Source organism: Eleutherodactylus coqui, chromosome 6 (genome assembly GCF_035609145.1).
Source record: "Eleutherodactylus coqui strain aEleCoq1 chromosome 6, aEleCoq1.hap1, whole genome shotgun sequence".
In the NCBI taxonomy this organism is placed as follows: domain Eukaryota; kingdom Metazoa; phylum Chordata; class Amphibia; order Anura; family Eleutherodactylidae; genus Eleutherodactylus; species Eleutherodactylus coqui.
Window position 1 is genome coordinate 196,503,084 of NC_089842.1, and position 18,261 is coordinate 196,521,344.

Below are 18,261 nucleotides of genomic sequence, written 5' to 3' on the forward strand. Positions count from 1 at the left end.
GTAGCGCGGGGCCGCCGCCGCCGCCATCATGGTTTTGAAAGCCTCCGTTTCCACAACCCCATACGGCAGCATCTCCAGGCTGATAAATTTGGCTATGTGCACGTTTAACGCTTGAGCGTGCGGGTGCGTGGCGGCGTACTTGCGCTCCAACACTTGCGCTAGCGACGGCTGGACGGTGCGCTGACAGACATTGGTGGATGGGACAGCGGAGGTGAGGGTGTGGGTGCAGGCCAGGAGACGGTAGTGCCTGTGTCCTGAGACGGGGGTTGGATCTCAGTGGCAGGTTGTCTGCACTCTCAGTGAAAAACTGCCAGACCTTTGAGCACCTCGGCCTCTGCATTGTGGCATGGTGCGAGGGGGCGCTTTGGGAAACAGTTGGTGGATTATTCGGTCTGGCCCTGCCTCTACCCCTGGACACCGCACTGCCTCTTGCAACCTGCCCTGCTGCTGCCCTTGCCTCCCCCTCTGAAGACCTGTCCTCAGTAGGCGTAGCAAACCAGGTGGGGTCAGTCACCTCATCGTCCTGCTGCTCTTCCTCCGAATCCTCTGTGCGCTCCTCCCTCGGACTTACTGCCCTTACTACTACCTCACCGATAGACAACTGTGTCTCATCGTCATCGTCCTCCTCACCCACTGAAAGGTCTTGAGACAGTTGCCGGAAGTCCCCAGCCTCATCCCCCGGACCCAGGGAACTTTCAACAGGTTGGGCATCGGTCACGACAAACTCCTCCAGTGGGAGAGGATTCGGAACCCTTGCTGCCCATTCTGGGCAGGGGCCCGGGAACAGTTCCTGGGAGTCTGCCTGCTCCTCAGAATGTGTCATTGTAATGGAGTGAGGAAGCTGAGAGGAAGGAGGAGCAGCAGCCAGAGGATTCAGAGTTGCAGCAGTGGACGGCGCAGAACTCTGGGTGTTCGATAGATTGTTGGATGCACTTTCTGCCATCCACGACAGGACCTGCTCACACTGCTCATTTTCTAATAAAGGTCTACCACGTGGACCCATTAATTGTGAGATGAATGTGGGGACGCCAGAAACGTGCCTCTCTCCTAATCCCGCAGCAGTCGGCTGCGATACACCTGGATCAGGAGCTCGGCCTGTGCCCACACCCTGACTTGGGCCTCCGCGTCCTCGCCCACGTCCACGTCCTCTAGGCCTACCCCTACCCCTCAGCATGGTGTATTACCAGTAGTGCAGAAACAGAACGCTGTAATTAAATGTGCCGCTTATTGGCCTGTGGTTGGAGGCTGACTTCGCTTACGGAACGCACAGCAGAGCCAGGAAATAATTTTGCGCAAGCCTGCTGTAACACTTAGCTGGCTGCGTATGAATTAGGACAACTACCCCCAGCACAGACCCAGTACACTGAGGACGGTCACAGGCAGCCCAAATAGATTTTTTTTCCCAAATGTTTTTGGAAAGGCCCACTGCCTATATACACTGTATACGTCTTCTCTCTCTGCGTCACCACTACTGGCCCTGGAGTATGTAAAATAACTGCAGACTGTTGCACTGTGGACTGGAATACAGCGGTGATGTAACAGCCAACACAGAGCCAGGAAATAATTTTGCTCAAGCCTGCTGTAACACTTAGCTGACTGCGTATGAATTAGGACAACTACCCCCAGCACAGACCCAGTACACTGAGGACGGTCACAGGCAGCCCAAATAGATTTTTTTTCCCAAATGTTTTTGGAAAGGCCCACTGCCTATATACACTGTATATGTCTTCTCTCTCTGCGTCACCACTACTGGCCCTGGAGTATGTAAAATAACTGCAGACTGTTGCACTGTGGACTGGAATACAGCGGTGATGTAACAGCCAACACAGAGCCAGGAAATAATTTTGCGCAAGCCTGCTGTAACACTTAGCTGGCTGCGTATGAATTAGGACAACTACCCCCAGCACAGACCCAGTACACTGAGGACGGTCACAGGCAGCCCAAATAGATTTTTTTTCCCAAATGTTTTTGGAAAGGCCCACTGCCTATATACACTGTATATGTCTTCTCTCTCTGCGTCACCACTACTGGCCCACTGCCTATATTCAATAAATATGTCTTCTGTCCCTGCCTCACCACCACTACTGGCCCTGGACTATGTATAATTACTGCAGGGCGCAATGCTCTGCACGGCCGATATACAAAAAAAAAAAAATTGCAACACTGCAAAAAGCAGCCTCCACACTACTGCACACGGTTAGATGTGGCCCTAAGAAGGACCATTGGGGTTCTTGAAGCCTAAACTACTCCTAACACTCTCCCTATAGCAACTCCAGCAAGACAGCACTTTCCCTGATCTCAGAACGCATCTGTGGCGAGCCGCGGGAGGGGCAGATTTTAATACTCGGGTGACACCTAATCTCGCCAGCCACTCACTGCAGGGGGGTGGTATAGGGCTTGAACGTCGCAGGGGGAAGTTGTAATGCCTTCCCTGTCTTTCTATTGGCCAGAAAAGCGCGCTAACGTCTCAGAGATGAAAGTGAAAGTAACTCGAACATCGCGTGGTGCTCGTTTCGAATAACGAGCATCTCGAACACGCTAATACTCGAACGAGTATCAAGCTCGGACGAGTACGTTCGCTCATCTCTAGACAGAAGCCTGTGTAACAAGTATGTGCTATTGAAATAAATGTCATTTATTTTATTTTTGTGTTTATAATGCTAGAAGTTACAGTGTTATAATAGAAAAGTAACATTGTGTAATAACACTGTGCAACACAATTTTTGTAACCGATAATCGGATAGTCGGCTTAGCCTGGGTTCACACAGGGCGGATTTGCTGCGGTTTTGCCGCGGTTTGCCGTTACATATCCACACTGCGGCAAAACCGCTGCGTTTGCAGTGCAATGCAGTACAAATCTGTTTGGGCAAAAAGCTGTTCTCACAGAAAGGATTTTTTACGCACAGCCGAAGTGCGGAAATGCAACTGCGGCGCGGTTTTTCAAGACGCAGCATGTCCATTGTTTTGTCTTTTCCGCAGCGCTTTTTTGTCCATAGACCTCTATGGATACAGCAAAATCCACACCAAAATACGCTGCAAAAGTGAAAAAGTGCTGCGAAAAAAAAATGCTCACGGATTTTTCCGCAAGAAAATTCACAAGACAAAATAACCTTTGAATAACCTGGTTCTGTGGCAAAACCGCAACAAATCTGCCCTGTGTGAACCCAGCCTTATAGTAACTTTAGTGCGCTGAATTCAAATGTGATATCTGTTTTTTTTTGCCACGTAAAGTTTTCCAGTTATGGGGAATAATATAATCCAGTTGCCGTTGTATTGTATTTTTTGGAAATATGCCTATACAATTAATCCAGTAGGCTCGCCATTAACCTATCTTAATAACACTGCTGACTAAACACTATAAGGGTAGGTTTATGTAACATATAGGGTATGTTTCCACGTGATGTAAACACTGTGGAAAATCCACCAGTAAGTTGGGCTTTTTGGTAATTCTGTTTTCAAGAAAAAATGCAATAAAAAGTGATCAAAAAGTCGTATGTATTCCAAACCGATTTTAATCTAAAATTTTTTTACCCACACTAATTAACCTAAGGTACTTTTGTGCAGGCCAATAGTTGCCCAAATAATTGCCCAAATGAGCTCAGTATAAACAGGCAGTCGCTTATGTTTGAACGGTGGCCTGTTTGCAGTGAATGGAAGAGGACAGCTGAAAGAGATCTCTGGAATGCTCCATCTCCATTCACTGAATGACTCCATTCCCGTATGAAGGCACAGTAGTGAAAGTTGTACTGTCTAAAACCACCCTTAGACCCTGTCAGGCTGCGCTCCCAGGAACTGTAGTTCTAGGAGCACACTGCCACAGGTGTGAAATAATTGTGCTAGCTTGGTGTGGAGTTCTCCAGCCAGCCAATCACCACCGGTCTGCTGCACATAAATGCCTCTGACTTGAGGGTGCTGGTTTTCTCATTTTCCTCCCAATACCTTTGCGGGTGCATCCATGCATGGTTTTCTGTAGGTGAGAACAGTGACGTATTCTGCGTGTCTGTGCAGGTGGCCGGACATCAGGTGAATAGTCCTGTTCTGTATGGTATGCATTCCCTTGTGCATTGGTGTGAACTGTGTCCTGTTCTGCTTGGATCGTTTTCCATGTAGGGCAAGCCAGGTCCTTAGGTTCCAGTGTGGGGTCCTTCCTATTGGGACGTCCGCCCCACTTGCAGACAGGACTCATGAGGTAGTTGTGTAGGGACCCATGAGGTAGAGTAGGGACCCATGACACAATGAGGACCATTTTCCGGTGGGCTCATGGGCTTAAGTATATTGGCCAAAATACAAACTAATACCTCTTACTGTAGCAATTTCATCTGTTTATGCGTGCAGGTATGTTGGGAAAGTGTTTTGTGTGTTTCTCAGTTGTTGTGTCATGTCTGCTGGCGAGTCTCGTTCTCAGTTCACTAGTTCACTTTCTCAGGGTTATGGATCCAGGCCTGTTTGGACGTGACAGACCCCTTCACACATGCATATTTACATATGCAACATTTTCATGTGCAATATGTAGAGAATAGAATCCATAAGTTTGTTCACATGCACAAATTTTTCTTGTGCATTGTGGTAGCACTAGAAAAAACTACAGTATTCTCTATTTTCCTGTGCATATATGCACCAAAAGTCTCCATAGAAGCAATGGGGATGCGCAAATACACGCAAAATATGCTTGAGGGCTTATTCCGACATGTGTATATCGACCGGGTTTTCACGCCCCGGTCGATATATGCAGTCTCTCTCTGCAGGGGGAGGAGGCCGGCTGGGCCGGGAGCAGTGCTCTGAGCTCCCACCCCCTCTCCGCCGCCTGCCACTATCTGCAATGGGAGGGGGCGGGAAGGGGCAGAACTTAGCTCTGCCCCGTCCCACCCCTCCCATTGCAAACAATGGCATGGGGCGGAGAGAGCGCAAGCTCAATGCACTGCTCCTTGCCCAGCCGGCCTCCTCCCTCTGCAGAGAGAGACTGCGTATATCGGCTGGGGCGTGAAAACCCAGACGATATACACATGTCGGAATAAGCCCTGAAGATGCATGAAATACTGTGTAATTGCGCAGGAAAAAGACGTCTGGAACTCATTAGACTAATTAGCCATTTCAATCAGTGCGTATGTTTGCATGTGCCTTGAGCAAGGAAAAAATACAGATAAAGGGCTCCTTAACATGTCAGTATTTTTCATCAGTATTTTGTGAGTTAAACCAGGAATGGAACATACAGAGAGAAAGTATATCGGAAAGATTTGCATTTCTTTTGGATTTTGGACCGGCTTCTGGTTTTGCTCACAAAATACTGATGAAAAATACATCCATGTCAAAGAGCCCTAAACATGATGATGTGCACACAAAAAAGCATTATTTGTTCTGCAAAAATGCTGTGCTCATGCATGTGCAAATATGCATACTACTGTGTGAATCCAGCTACGTAAAAAAATCGCCCAAAAAACGCGACCACGTTAAGCATTGGCTTCCAATGAGTTCATTCAGATGAACTTTTTTTGCCACATAAAATAATCGCGCTGGGAAAAATAGCACATACGCAACTGCACTGTTTCTATGTGCCATGCGAAAAGATAAGTCTTACCCTATCTTTTGACGTGATATGCAGTAAGCTCCCATAGACTTCTATGGCAGCTAGAAAAAAGGCAGGGGAAAGAGTTACCCTGCATACAACGCTGGGAAAAGAAGACAGCTCACCCGATTTAAGCATCATTGGCCATTCTGAGGATTTCTGCAGATCGGTGGTTTTCATCGCTTCAGCATATTCTTTAACATGAACGCATCAGTGCCCCAAGTGAAAAGCACAAAATCCGCTCAATTGCATCAAATCTTCATGCGTATGGGTGAACATAAAAACTCATATGGTCGTGTGAAGGAGGTCTTAGGCTACCTTCACTTTTGGTGTAATTGCTGTAGGCCGGCTGTCCACAGGCGATGCGGTATCCCGTCGCCAGGAAGCAGGAGCCGCCTCCGAATCTCCGCCGGTCAGCCCTATTTAATAGATAGGCTGACCACAGAGAATCGGGGCAATTCGCAGCATGCTGTGATTTGCCCGCTGCGAGCGGAGAATCGCAATGATTCTCCGCTTGTGGACAGGTGCCGGCGCTTTCCATAGCAATGCTATGGGAAGCGTCGGATGGCGTGATTCGCCGGCGGTTTAAGGCCAGTGAATACACTGCCGTGGACAGGGGGCCGAAGGCATTCTGCAATGGAAAGCCCGCAGCAATTTACGCTGGAAAGTTGCAGTGTCCAAATCTGCAACAAAGGGTGCCTTCATACTTGCAATCGTGATATTGCTGCATTTTTTTAACGTGAATATCAATAGGACTTTCTAAGGTTAAAAGGCATTGCATAAAAATCACAAAGCACAAACTTGCGATTTCAACATTAGAAAGTCCTATTGATATTCGCGTTAAAGAAATGCAGCAATTTCGCGATCGCAAGTGTGCAGGAGCCCTAAATGGTGTTGGTTTGCTGCGTTTTTTCCTGCAGATCTGCTAAATGATTTAACCCTTATATTTCTAGGGTTGAATTCCGCAGCAGAAATCTGCAGCATATGTAGACATGCTGTGGATTTAGAATCCGCCATGTTTTTCAAATATGCTGCAAATTTATCATGAAAAACCTCTGCACCATGTGAAGACTTTTTAAGTCTCCTCCACACCACTTATGCTGTAAATGCTGCAGAATTTCTGCAGCAATTCTAGTCCATTTGAAGGCTGCGTTAACTAACGTACAAATATAGCAGAGCTGCCCTTGTCAGATGTAGGAAAGCTGAGCTTGTTGTTTGCACACTGGCATTGTGAAGCTAACTAATAGTGTACCGGAGGTTTTCTTACAGGTAAACCTACTACATTATCTTAATCCTTACCAACAAGCACAAACAATGCAGCCCCAAAGAGGTTAATGACAAAATAATCTCTGATCCACTCCTGCTTATTTTCATAATTCCTTCACTTCATTAACTCAAATTAAAACCTATCAACAAATTCTCAAGTTCTGCTTAATATTAAGAAACCAAATCAGCTCATTACTTTTCCATTCACATTTTCTACCATAGGTTGCTTTCATTAACACAGCTGATCTAATGAACAGGGTCTGCATTAAGGCATATCATGACTTTAAGTTAAATACCAACCATTTGGGAATACCACTGTGAAATCTAGTTTCTAATTGTAGTAATTACACACAAATGACACTAGGGGGCAGCAGTGTTACAGAACATCCCTGCTGTTAGGCTTAACCAATGCAATGCAATGCCTGACAATTACAGGAGGAATCTCAATAGAGCTATGGAGGAGAAGCTCAGAGGACTAGATTTTCTAACTAGTCTGAATTTCTGAAAACTCAAGTCTTAATGTAGCAAATTTATCACACTCATCATCTCTATATTATCCATGACTCCCTCAGTAAGAAATGGCTTGCATGTGCTACTGCCTTACATGGCTGTTCTTCATGATTAAGTTTGGCAGTAACTTTTATTGGCTATAAGTGAGATATAATATTGAAGCTCACAACAGGATTGCTAACTTAATTTCCAGCCTCATGCCTGTGTCTAGAGCCCGGGGGTACGCTGCCCCGAGGATAGCAGATGGAGATGTATAGGAGAACCTCTAACTTATCTAATCCAAGTTAGTAGGCTTTTTATTTCTTTTCCCAATCAGCAGCTAAAGTCCTATAGGTAAACACTGCTGCGTCTCGCTCCTTCTTGTAATGCAGTCATTATAAACTGGTTATTTTTAGCTGTTATTCTGCTAGAAGCAAATTAATACAGGCTGGAGATTTTTAACACATTTTCACCCACACACAGAGCTCTGTACTCCGGATGTTAACAGAACAGTGGGATTAACCGCTTTTCTGCTGGACAACTACAGCAATACGCTTTAAAGAAAGCCTGTCACCTAAATTTGGTCTATTAACCCAATAGACTGCTTTGTATGTGATGTAATAAGGAACCAGGCTTAGCGTTATCTCCTTTCAAAGTGTCTCCTATGTGAAGATATGCACCGGGAACGAGTCACAGTGCATGAGCCTGATCTCTAAGTGCTGCGCATGCGAGGTGGAACGCATGATGTCTTCAGCAGGAAGACCTGGATGCGTCACTTAGCAAAATCTAAAAGTAATCTAGCAGTTGTTTCTGCACATTATCCACCAGGGTTAATAAAATGCACATGACTTATTCCCCAGGGCTAATATGGTTTACATAAAGGACTCATGAAAGTAGTCAAAAGCGGAACAAGCTGCTAGAACCAGCTTGTCTAGGGGATGTGAAATGATCTAATATATGCAAATGTCATAGAAGACCTTATTTCCAACAAAATACTATAGAAAAATGTTGCACTTACGTTACTTACAATAGTTGGACGACTGTTATCACTACTCTGCATTTTTCTATATAATCTATGCAATAATAAAACGCTTCAGAAGAGCTTGGAAACATTGCTTGAATGTTTCTCACTGTGTTCTTCTCCGATGCATCGCTTATACAATTGATGATGATTTATCCGTTCAGTCGTTGACGACTTTCAGTCACCTTGTGGATCAGCTTACGCCATGCTTCCCTGTCTTTGGCTGCTTCCTTCAGATTCTCCACAGCCATGTTCATGTCAACCTTGATTGCGTCTAGCCAGCGTGTTCTTTGGCGTCTTCTTCTTCTGAACCCGCTGACTGTGCCGAGCATTATTGTTGTCTCCAGAGAGTTGGCTCGTATGACATGACCAAAGTATGAAAGCCGTTGTTTGATGGTTTTGCTTTCTAGTGATACTTTTGGTCTGACACGGTCTAGGATAGCCTTATTTGTGACCATCTCTGTCCATGGTATGCGCCGCATACGCCACCAGCACCACAGCTCGAAGACCTCCATCCTTCTTCTGTCTACTTTCTTGAGTGTCCAGCTTTCGCATGCATATGTAGTTACAAGGAAAATCATTGCATTGATTATTTGGATCTTTATTCTAAAGCTGATGTCTTTGCTCTTCCATATCTTCACCATTCCTTGCATTGCACTATGGCCAAGGCTGATTCTTCATTCAAGGTCCCGATTCGCTACTGAGATCGATCTTGGATCCAAGGAAAGTAGAAAAACCTTGGACTGATTCAATTTCTTCATTGTTGATGTTTATGCGTGATACAACATTGCTTGCTGTTGTCAGCAGCTTTATTTTCTTAATATTGAGTTGCAGTCCTATGTGTTTGCTTTCTTTTTTGACTCTTTTAATTAGATCCTTTTTATCATCTGCAAGTGGAGTTGTGTTATCAGCATATCCAAGATTGTTTATGTTTCTTCCACCAATTTTCACTCCAACTGGGGATTCATCCAGATTTCATCGCCTTATGATCATTTCGGCATACAAGTTGAACAGGGCTGGGGATAGAATGCAGCCTTAATTTAAAACCAGTCAGTTTTACCAAAGGCAGTCGTGACTGTGGCTTCTTGGTTCTCATAAAGTGATCTTATCAATTTTTCCAGATGCTCTGATATTCCCATTTGCTTTAGGCATTTCCAGAGCTTGTCATGTTCGACCTAGTCAAACGATTTGCTGTAGTCGATGAAGCACTTGCCATGACCCAGTGCAAGTTTGCGATTTGGTTTCTGGCTCCACGCTCTCTGCGGAACCCAGCTTGAACATTAGGGAGTTCCGCTTCAATGAAGGAGGCCATACATTTTTGAATGATCTTAAGCAGAATTTTGCTTGTGTATGTTATAAGAGCGATGTTCTTCTCCAATGCATCGCTTATACAATTAGGTGTATCTTATTGATAAGGCTACGATACTCTTTGAGTATCACCTAAAATAAGTGATTACTCCAACACAACAAAAGGGGTTTTCAGAAAAAAAAAATGCTGGAAGAGAGCTGAACCACTGGCTGAGGTGGAATGCCCATCGTAAGGTCCACGGCTCGTTAGCATACAGAGCGGGAGTAACTAATTGCCTGATATCTTCACATGAGAGATGATTTGGAAGAAAGTAAAGGTAATGTCTGGTTCCTTATTACAGAGTATGTTGGGTTAATAGACCAAATGCAGGTGATAGACTTCCTTTAAAGATCTATCATGTCTGAGGGTTATGTCTAAACCTTGGGTTTAATTTCAGAAAAATCTTTGTGTAAATTAAACAACATATTTGAATCCATTTTTTATTCTTGTTCAATTTGAAAAATTTCCAATTTGTGTTATAGTTCCAAAGAAATATGAAATATTCAGAATACGGCGACCAGTCAGAGATAAGCGCTCGTTCATGGCCTTATTATAATGGATATTAGAAGTGTTACAGAGTAACATAGTATGTTAGTCTAGAAAAAGGCATATGTCCATATGGATCAGCCTGTTGTTGTTATTAACCGTTTAGTCGTTTACCACTCGTGGCGACCCTAAAGGCTTTCTCCCTCCATGTTTTTCGGTTTTGCACTACCTCTTTCAGTTGTGTGATATCCATGCCAGTATCGGCTCTGACAGTATCAGCCATCGTGTTCTTTGACAGCCGGGTCTTCTTTTGCCACTGATCTGTTCAAGCATTATAGATTTTTCTAGCGATTCTGCTCACATTCTATGGCCAAAATCCATGAGCCTGAGTCTGGTCATCTTGCCCTTTAGTAATATATCTAGACTTGATATATCCAGAGTGATATATCCAGACTCCAACGCATCAATCCTCCTTCTGTCAGTTTTTTTCACAGCCCAGCTTTCACATCCATACATGGCTATGGGGAAATGGTGGTTTGCACTATTCTATCCTTAGATGCCATGCCGATATCTCTACTTTTCCAGATTTTGTCTATGTTTAGCATCACACTTCGCCTCAATGCTATCTTACGTTTTATCTCTGGCATAGATTCTCCATCCTGGTCAATTTTCCAACCAAGAAAGATGAAGTCTCACACGCATTCTATGTCCTCATTGTCGAATTGTATTTAAATTTAGTCATTTTTTGCAGTTGTCATAATTTTAGTCCTCTTTAAATTCAGGTAGAGGCCCTTTTTTTCACTTTCAGTTTTGGGCCTGTTTCACACAGGCTACAAATCATTGCTACAAAATGCATGTATGTAAAGCTCATGGTTTCCATTGGGTTCTTTCACATTAGAGATGTTTTGTAGCCTGAAAGAACCCATTGGATACCATGGGCTTCACATACATGCCTTTTGCTGTGATAATTTTGTGGCCCGTGTAAAACAGGCCTTAACCCTTTCCAATCCACTGTCTGACGTCTAAAGACATTCCGATTGAAGGCTGTACAGCTTCCGATGTCGGAAGACGTCCAGTAGGGTATTCTTACTGTATATTACTAGCCACAATGTTGTCGGGGGCCTCTCCAGCATGTCCAGTACCGCAGTACTGGCTCTAGCTAGCAGGTGGTGCTATTGTATAATGGCAGAAAGAGAAAGCCCCCTAGGGAACCCTGAATCCAAAATTGGATTGCAAAGGGTTAATCTTCCAGATCTGCTTCTGTTTCTGCAAACAGAGCTGTGTTATCCGCATAACAGAGATTGTTGATGTTTTTGCCACCTATTTTCACCCCAATTTCCAATTGGTCTAGGTCCATTTTACGCATGATCACTTTCGCATACAGGTTAAACAAGAAGGGTGAGAGGATGCAGCCCTGTCAGATGCCTATGCCGATCCCAAACCAATCTGTGTCCTCAAACTGTGTTTTCTTGATTGGTATAAAGTGATTTTATCAGCTTGACGATGTGCTGATACACCCAGCTCTTGTGGGGTCTGCCATAGCTTGTCATGGTCGATGTAGTCAAACGCCTTAATGTAATTGATGACGCACATGTTGATATTCTTTTGTTATTCTCAAGCTTTTTACATGGTCCATTGCAGGTTTGCAAAATGGTCGCGGGTGCCGCGTCCTCGCCGGGATCCTGCCTGCGCATCAGGGAGTCCTGCTTCAACTACAGATCTTAGTCTGTCCTGTACGAGTATAATTTGAGAAGGATCCTGCTTGCTTGCGGAATGAGGACTATTGTTCGGTATTAGAGGGATGAAGACAGATCTTTTCCAGTCCTGTGGCCATTGTGTGGATGCCCATATTGCCTGGCACAGCGCTGTGGTGGTTTTCACTGGTACTGGCAGCAAAAGCTCTGTCGGTATGCTATCTATGCCTGGTGCTTTATTTTTGGCTAGTTGTTTCATTGCCATAACCACTTCTGACTCTATAGTGGAGGGCTCCAAGTCCACAGGCTCCACATGAAGAACTCGAAGATGATAATGAGACAATGCAGGAAAAGAATGAATTTCCATCAAGCAATGAAATAAACGATGCTACATTTTAATCTACAGAACATCCAACTCCACACTTCTTAACACAGGTAGATTTAATTCATTAAGGCCCAATTTCCACATGCGGAGCGCGTGGCCCTGTACGGGAGATCCGTGCGTCTTGCTGCCCATAGGAATGCATTAGCATCCGTAGGGCAGCTAAAAGCATGCGGATGTGATTTCTTCCCAGTGTGCGGGTCGCACACACGGGAAGAAATCATAGCATCCTCCATTTTCCTGCAGATCCCCCGCACGGATGGCTCCCGCGGCTTCCATTGAAGTTAATGGAAGCTGTCTGTACCCGCGGCACACCCGCAGCTGTTTTTGTGCTGTGCCGCAGATACGCGGGAGAGGAGATTTCAAAAAAAAAAAAAAAAGTGTGCGCTGGCAGCGTGCCGCGCACATGCGCCAAGCAGTAGGAAAGAAAATTCGGCCTCATGATTGGACCCTAACTTTTTGTAATGACATATATGGTTTCATGTCAGCTCTGTGTCACTCTTAAATTAGGCCTTATGAAACAGTTCGTTAAGACAATGGATAAAAATGACTGAGGATTCTCAAGACCACATTTTTCCATCTTTCAGAAGCAAAAATTAAAGATGGTGTTTTCATGAGTCCACAGAGAGAACTGAAAAGTGGCAACAGATTCAATGAATGCTTAACAAGCAAAAAAATCTGCCTGGAGGGCAGTGAAGAATGTGACCAATTTCTGGGGACAACAAGATCAAACAACTTTGAATAGATTGTAACCGACATGTTGCAATCATACAAAGATTTGGGATGCAAGATGTCTCTGAAAGTACATCTCATGCAATCGCACTTTGACTACATCCCGGAGAGATACAGTGGCTTACAAGGTAAGCATAGTGAAAGATTTCACAGGACATATGTGGAATAGAAAAATCTGAACACAAATTTGGGATCAGCACCCAAAACTCTGTAAGAAACACAAAACTTTGGTCAGCAAAAAATAGGTTTTTTTTTGTAACACAGTGATAATTGGAAAAAATTTCATTTTCCATTCAAGAATCTTGGAAAGCTGTGTGACAGATTCTTCTAGTAGTGTAGCCGTGCCCATATTGGTTGTCAAGCAGAAAAGCTGTAAGGAAATAAATGTATAATGGCTGAACAGTAGAGATGAGCGAGCGTACTCGGATAAGCACTACTCGCTCGAGTAATTGGCTTTATCCGAGTATCGCTGTGCTCGGGGCTAAAGATGCGGGTGCCGCTGCGGCTGACAGGTGAGTCGCAGCGGGGAGCAGGGGAGAGCGGGCAGGAGAGAAGGAGAGAAAGATCTCCCCTCCGTTCCTCCCCGCTCTCCCCTGCAGCTCCCCGCTCCGTGCCGGCACCCGAATCTTTAGCCCCGAGCACAGCGGTACTCGGATAAAGCCAATTACTCGAGCGAGTAGTGCTTATCCGAGTACGCTCGCTCATCTCTACTGAACAGTAACATAGTAACATAGTATGTTAGGTAGAGATGAGCGAGCGTACTCGGCCACGCCCCTTTTTCGCCCGAGCACCGCGATTTTCGAGTACTTCCGTACTCGGGCGAAAAGATTCGGGGGGCGCCGTGGGTGAGTGGGGGTTTGCAGCGGGGAGTGGGGGGGGAGAGAGAGAGGGCTCCCCCCTGTTTCCCGCTGCTACCCCCCACTCCGCCACGCCTCCCCCCGCCCCCCGGCGCCCCCCGAATCTTTTCACCCGAGTACGGAAGTACTCGAAAATCGCGGTGCTCGATCGAGTAATTACTCGAAACGAGTTGGTTCGCTCATCTCTAATGTTAGGCTAAATAAAGACAATGTCCATCCAGTTCAGCCTGTTTCTACCCCCTTGTTGATCCGGAGGAAGGCGAAAACCCCCAGAAGCAGAAGCCAATTAGCCCATTGGGGGAAAATTCCTTCCCAACTCCATAATGGTAATCAGAATAATCCCTGAATCAACCTTTGATAGTTCCTACTTAAATATAATACCCTGAACTACAAACCCTCTGGTCACCTAATGTCTATATCCTGTAATATCCTTCCGCTCGAGAAAGACTTCTAGTCCCCTCCTAAACTCCTCAATGGATTTTGCCATCACCACGTCCTCAGGCAGAGAGTTCCACAGTCTCACTGCTCTTACAGTAAAGAACCCTCTTCTATGTTGCTGATGAAACCTGCTTTCTTCTAGACATAGTGGATGCCCTCTTGTTACCATCGCAGTCCTGGGTATAAACAGATCATGGGAGAGATCCTTGTATTGTCCCCTAATGTATTTATACATAGTTATTTGCTCGCCTCTTAACCGTCTTTTTTCCAGGGTGAAAAGTCCTAATTTTATAGTCCCTCTGGGTATTCCAACCCTCTAATTCCATTTATTAACCCTTTGCAATCCAATTTTGGATTCAGGGTTACCTAGGGGGCTCTCTCTTTCTGCCATCTGCTGGCTAGAGCCAGTACTGCGGTACAGGACATGCTGGAGAGGCCCCCCGACAACAGAGCAGTCAGTAATATACAGTAAGAATACCCTTGCGGACGTCTTTCGACATCGGAGCTGTACAGCCTTCAATCAGAATGTCTTCAGATGTCAGACAGTGGATTGGAAAGGGTTAATTTAGTTGCCCTTCTTTGACTCCCCTCAAGCACTGCAACATCTTTCCTGAGCACCGGTGTCCAGAACTGTATGCAATATTCCATGTCGGGCCTGACAAGTGCCTTATACGTATTTGTCAAAATTTAAAAAGGACTTCATGTCTCATATTTATTAGTGATATTTCGATTTTAGATGGCAATGGATTTTAAAGGGGCTGCCCCATAAATAAACATTGATTCTGTTAGATCATGACAAATGCAACAATTTTACAGTTGCAAACATTTAAAAAATTGCTCTTGTGTCTAGTATTACTGTTACATACCAGTTATAGTGCCTCCTGCTGTTCTTTTGATTTCCCCTCAGAACGTCCACCTCATGACGGTGGTCACAGATGCCCAGTAATGCTGTCATATCATCAGCATCCTCTGGTAAAGTGGAGTCCTTTCTGCTATTGTACAGGCCAGATAATAAGTACTGGAGCTCTGGAAGAGGATTCTTCTCACCACCTCTTGACACATTAGATTGATGTTCTGAGAGGGAATAGCGAGAGTACTGTATCTAGACATAGAAGCAATTTATTTTAAATCAATTACATTGAAAACTTATATTTTGACTGATATAACAGAGTAAATTAAAGGGGTTGTCCCATTCTCTTCAATGTGAGCTGGGCCTGCAATACCAAGCCTGACCACTGCAGTAAGAATGGAGCTTTCTGCTTCCTTCAGAAATCAGCTTAGGCACAAGCACACAGGTCCAAAAAACAGCTGATTGTCGGGGAACCCTGGCCACAGACCCCTACTATTTGCCCATTTCAGTGAATGGGAGCATGATCGTGTGTTTTTTTTATGTGTATAAAAAGTACAGTAAGGGCCCCTTCACACGAGCGCATGCGACCTAAGTTCTGCGCATTTGCAGAAAGAACTATACTTTTTTGCGCACACATTGGCGTATTTTACTGTATTTTTTGTGCCTGCAAGCCATGTTCATTTGTGCGCTGCAAACAAAGACGCACCAATTGACATGGCTTATTAGTCTAATGAGTTCCAGGTGTGTTATTTTTCCTGCACAGTTATGCAGTGTTTCACGCATTTCATTTCTATGGGGAGTTTGGGTGCGCAAATGTAGGAAAATAGGGCACGTTCCGTTTTTTTGCATGACCAAAATGCACGGGAAAATACACGCATGTGCACGAACCCAGTGAAATCAATGTGTTCTGTTCTTGCTTGTGTGAAGGAGACATAGAACACGCACATGTGTGCGCAGATACGCAACACCCATTGCGCAAGTACGCAGCGCATAAATGCGCATGTGCCAGTGTAACCCCTTGCAAAAAAAAGCACGCAATCATGCTCCCATTCATTGAAATGGGCAATTAAATTAATTAGTTCAATATGTGCTATTTTTGTGCATCGGAAAATAGGTCATGCTGCATTTGTCTTTAGCATGAACTAAATGCGTGCGCAAAATACACTTATGTGAATGAACAATGGGTTCTATTCACTACGTATTGCGTGTGTAAATTTTATGTGCGCAAAACGATACGCAAATACGTTCGTGTGACACAGGCCATAATCATGTTGAATGGAACACCAAAGTATCTGCAACAAATCTTCCATGTGTGATAACAGTGTTAACGTGGTGGAATCTTTTTCTCCCTTTCATGAACATGAGGCAGACAATCCAGTACAGCAGTTGAGTCTATTGGCAAATATAAGATTAGCGTAAGAACCGTAATCTAATGAATGTCAAGCAACGGACAGAATTTCTTATGGGAATCTTGTCAACTGGCCACAATTACTGATCCTCTGGGGTTGCTCTAAGCAGGATTTTTCCATTTCCCACACAATAATTCGATAAGTGACTTTTAGGATATATTACAGCCCTACATGGTAGGAGGTGACATTAAATAATCCTATCATTTTTAAATACTTAAAAAAAATAATAAAAACATAAAAAAATCTGCCTTTGCCTGTTAATGATACAGTGTGGATGAAGGCAGTTCCGCAAAAAATAAGGAATATTCACATATAAATAGGAATCGTTGTTTTGTCCTCTTGTACTAAGCCATATTAATTATCTGCTATAGGGAAAAGCTGGATGGCTATCAATATGGTGGTAATTCTAGATGGTACAGTAAGGGGGTTGACAAGCATCGTGTTGTGTTGTCATTTTCATAATTCATTCGACTCGTTCCTGCTTCTGGAAAGGTATGAGCTGCTGGGGAACCCAGCGGGCGGATACCTTATACAAATGAAGATGGTCTTGGATGATTTTTTCCACGGACCCCACACTAATCTTGACATTTTGGGCTAGGTCGCAAATGGTTACACGGCGATTTTCCAAAATGGCGGCCTCCACTTGCTGGAAGGTGTGTTCATCGATAGCGAAGTGGGGTCGCCCTGGAATTGGAGCCATTTCCACTGTCCGACCACATTTGAATTGACAGTGCCAGTTCTTGACTACATAATATGATGGGGAATCCTCCCCATAAACCTCTTTCATCTCATCGAACGTCTCCCTTCGTGCGCGGCTTTTCAAGTAAAGGAAGATGATGACTGTTCTGTATTCCACTGGGTCCACCAGACCTCGCACCACTTCAGCACCTGTAAAAGAAAGATTGTTATCAGTTTAAGGGCTTAGTCACGTGGGCATTTTTATGCACGTATATACGCGCGTAAAAACGTTTGTACTGCATTTGTCGAAAAAAAATCGCACCTACAAAAGATAGATCATATGGGTGGCAATGGACATGGTCACACGGGTTTTTTTACGCGAGTAAAAACGTCTGTGTGACTGAGCCCTAAAGTTGAAAATTAGCATGTAACCTATAGAGGCTTATATCATTACACATGTGCAGTTTCAGCATCCTGCAATAAATAGAGGTGGGTCAGGGGGAATCTTTAATGAACGCCCCTCGTATATATGCTGCTTTCACTTATAGCACTTTTTGATGCAGTTTTTTGAGTGAAAGCCATAAATAGATCTGTAGTAAAGTGCTTCCCCAAGGCCTTAACCACACAAGCGTAGTTCAGTCACAACAATATGCTACGTATTTTCTGCCAATGTCTAGTGTTCTTGCCATTTGGGGCTCCTGCAGACGAGCATTTTCGCTCTTGTTTTTGCACAATTGCTTGCGCACACCACAGACAATAGAACCCAATGGGTTTCCTCATGTTCTGTGTTTTTGCGCTCAATTTTCATATGCTGAAAAATATACGCAACATGCTCTATTTTGTGCGTATTTACATATCCAAGGCACCATAGGAGTCTATGGGGGAGTTTAAATGGGCATCCCGTCCTCACAAAATTCGTGCACTGAATCGGACAATTTTGTGGTGTTAATCGATAGCAGCAGGGACTAATTACTGCACATACACCATTTTGTGGTGCTTCTAGTGCATTCTCTTGAGAGAGTTCTTGGCCTTCTGATTATGTCTCCTG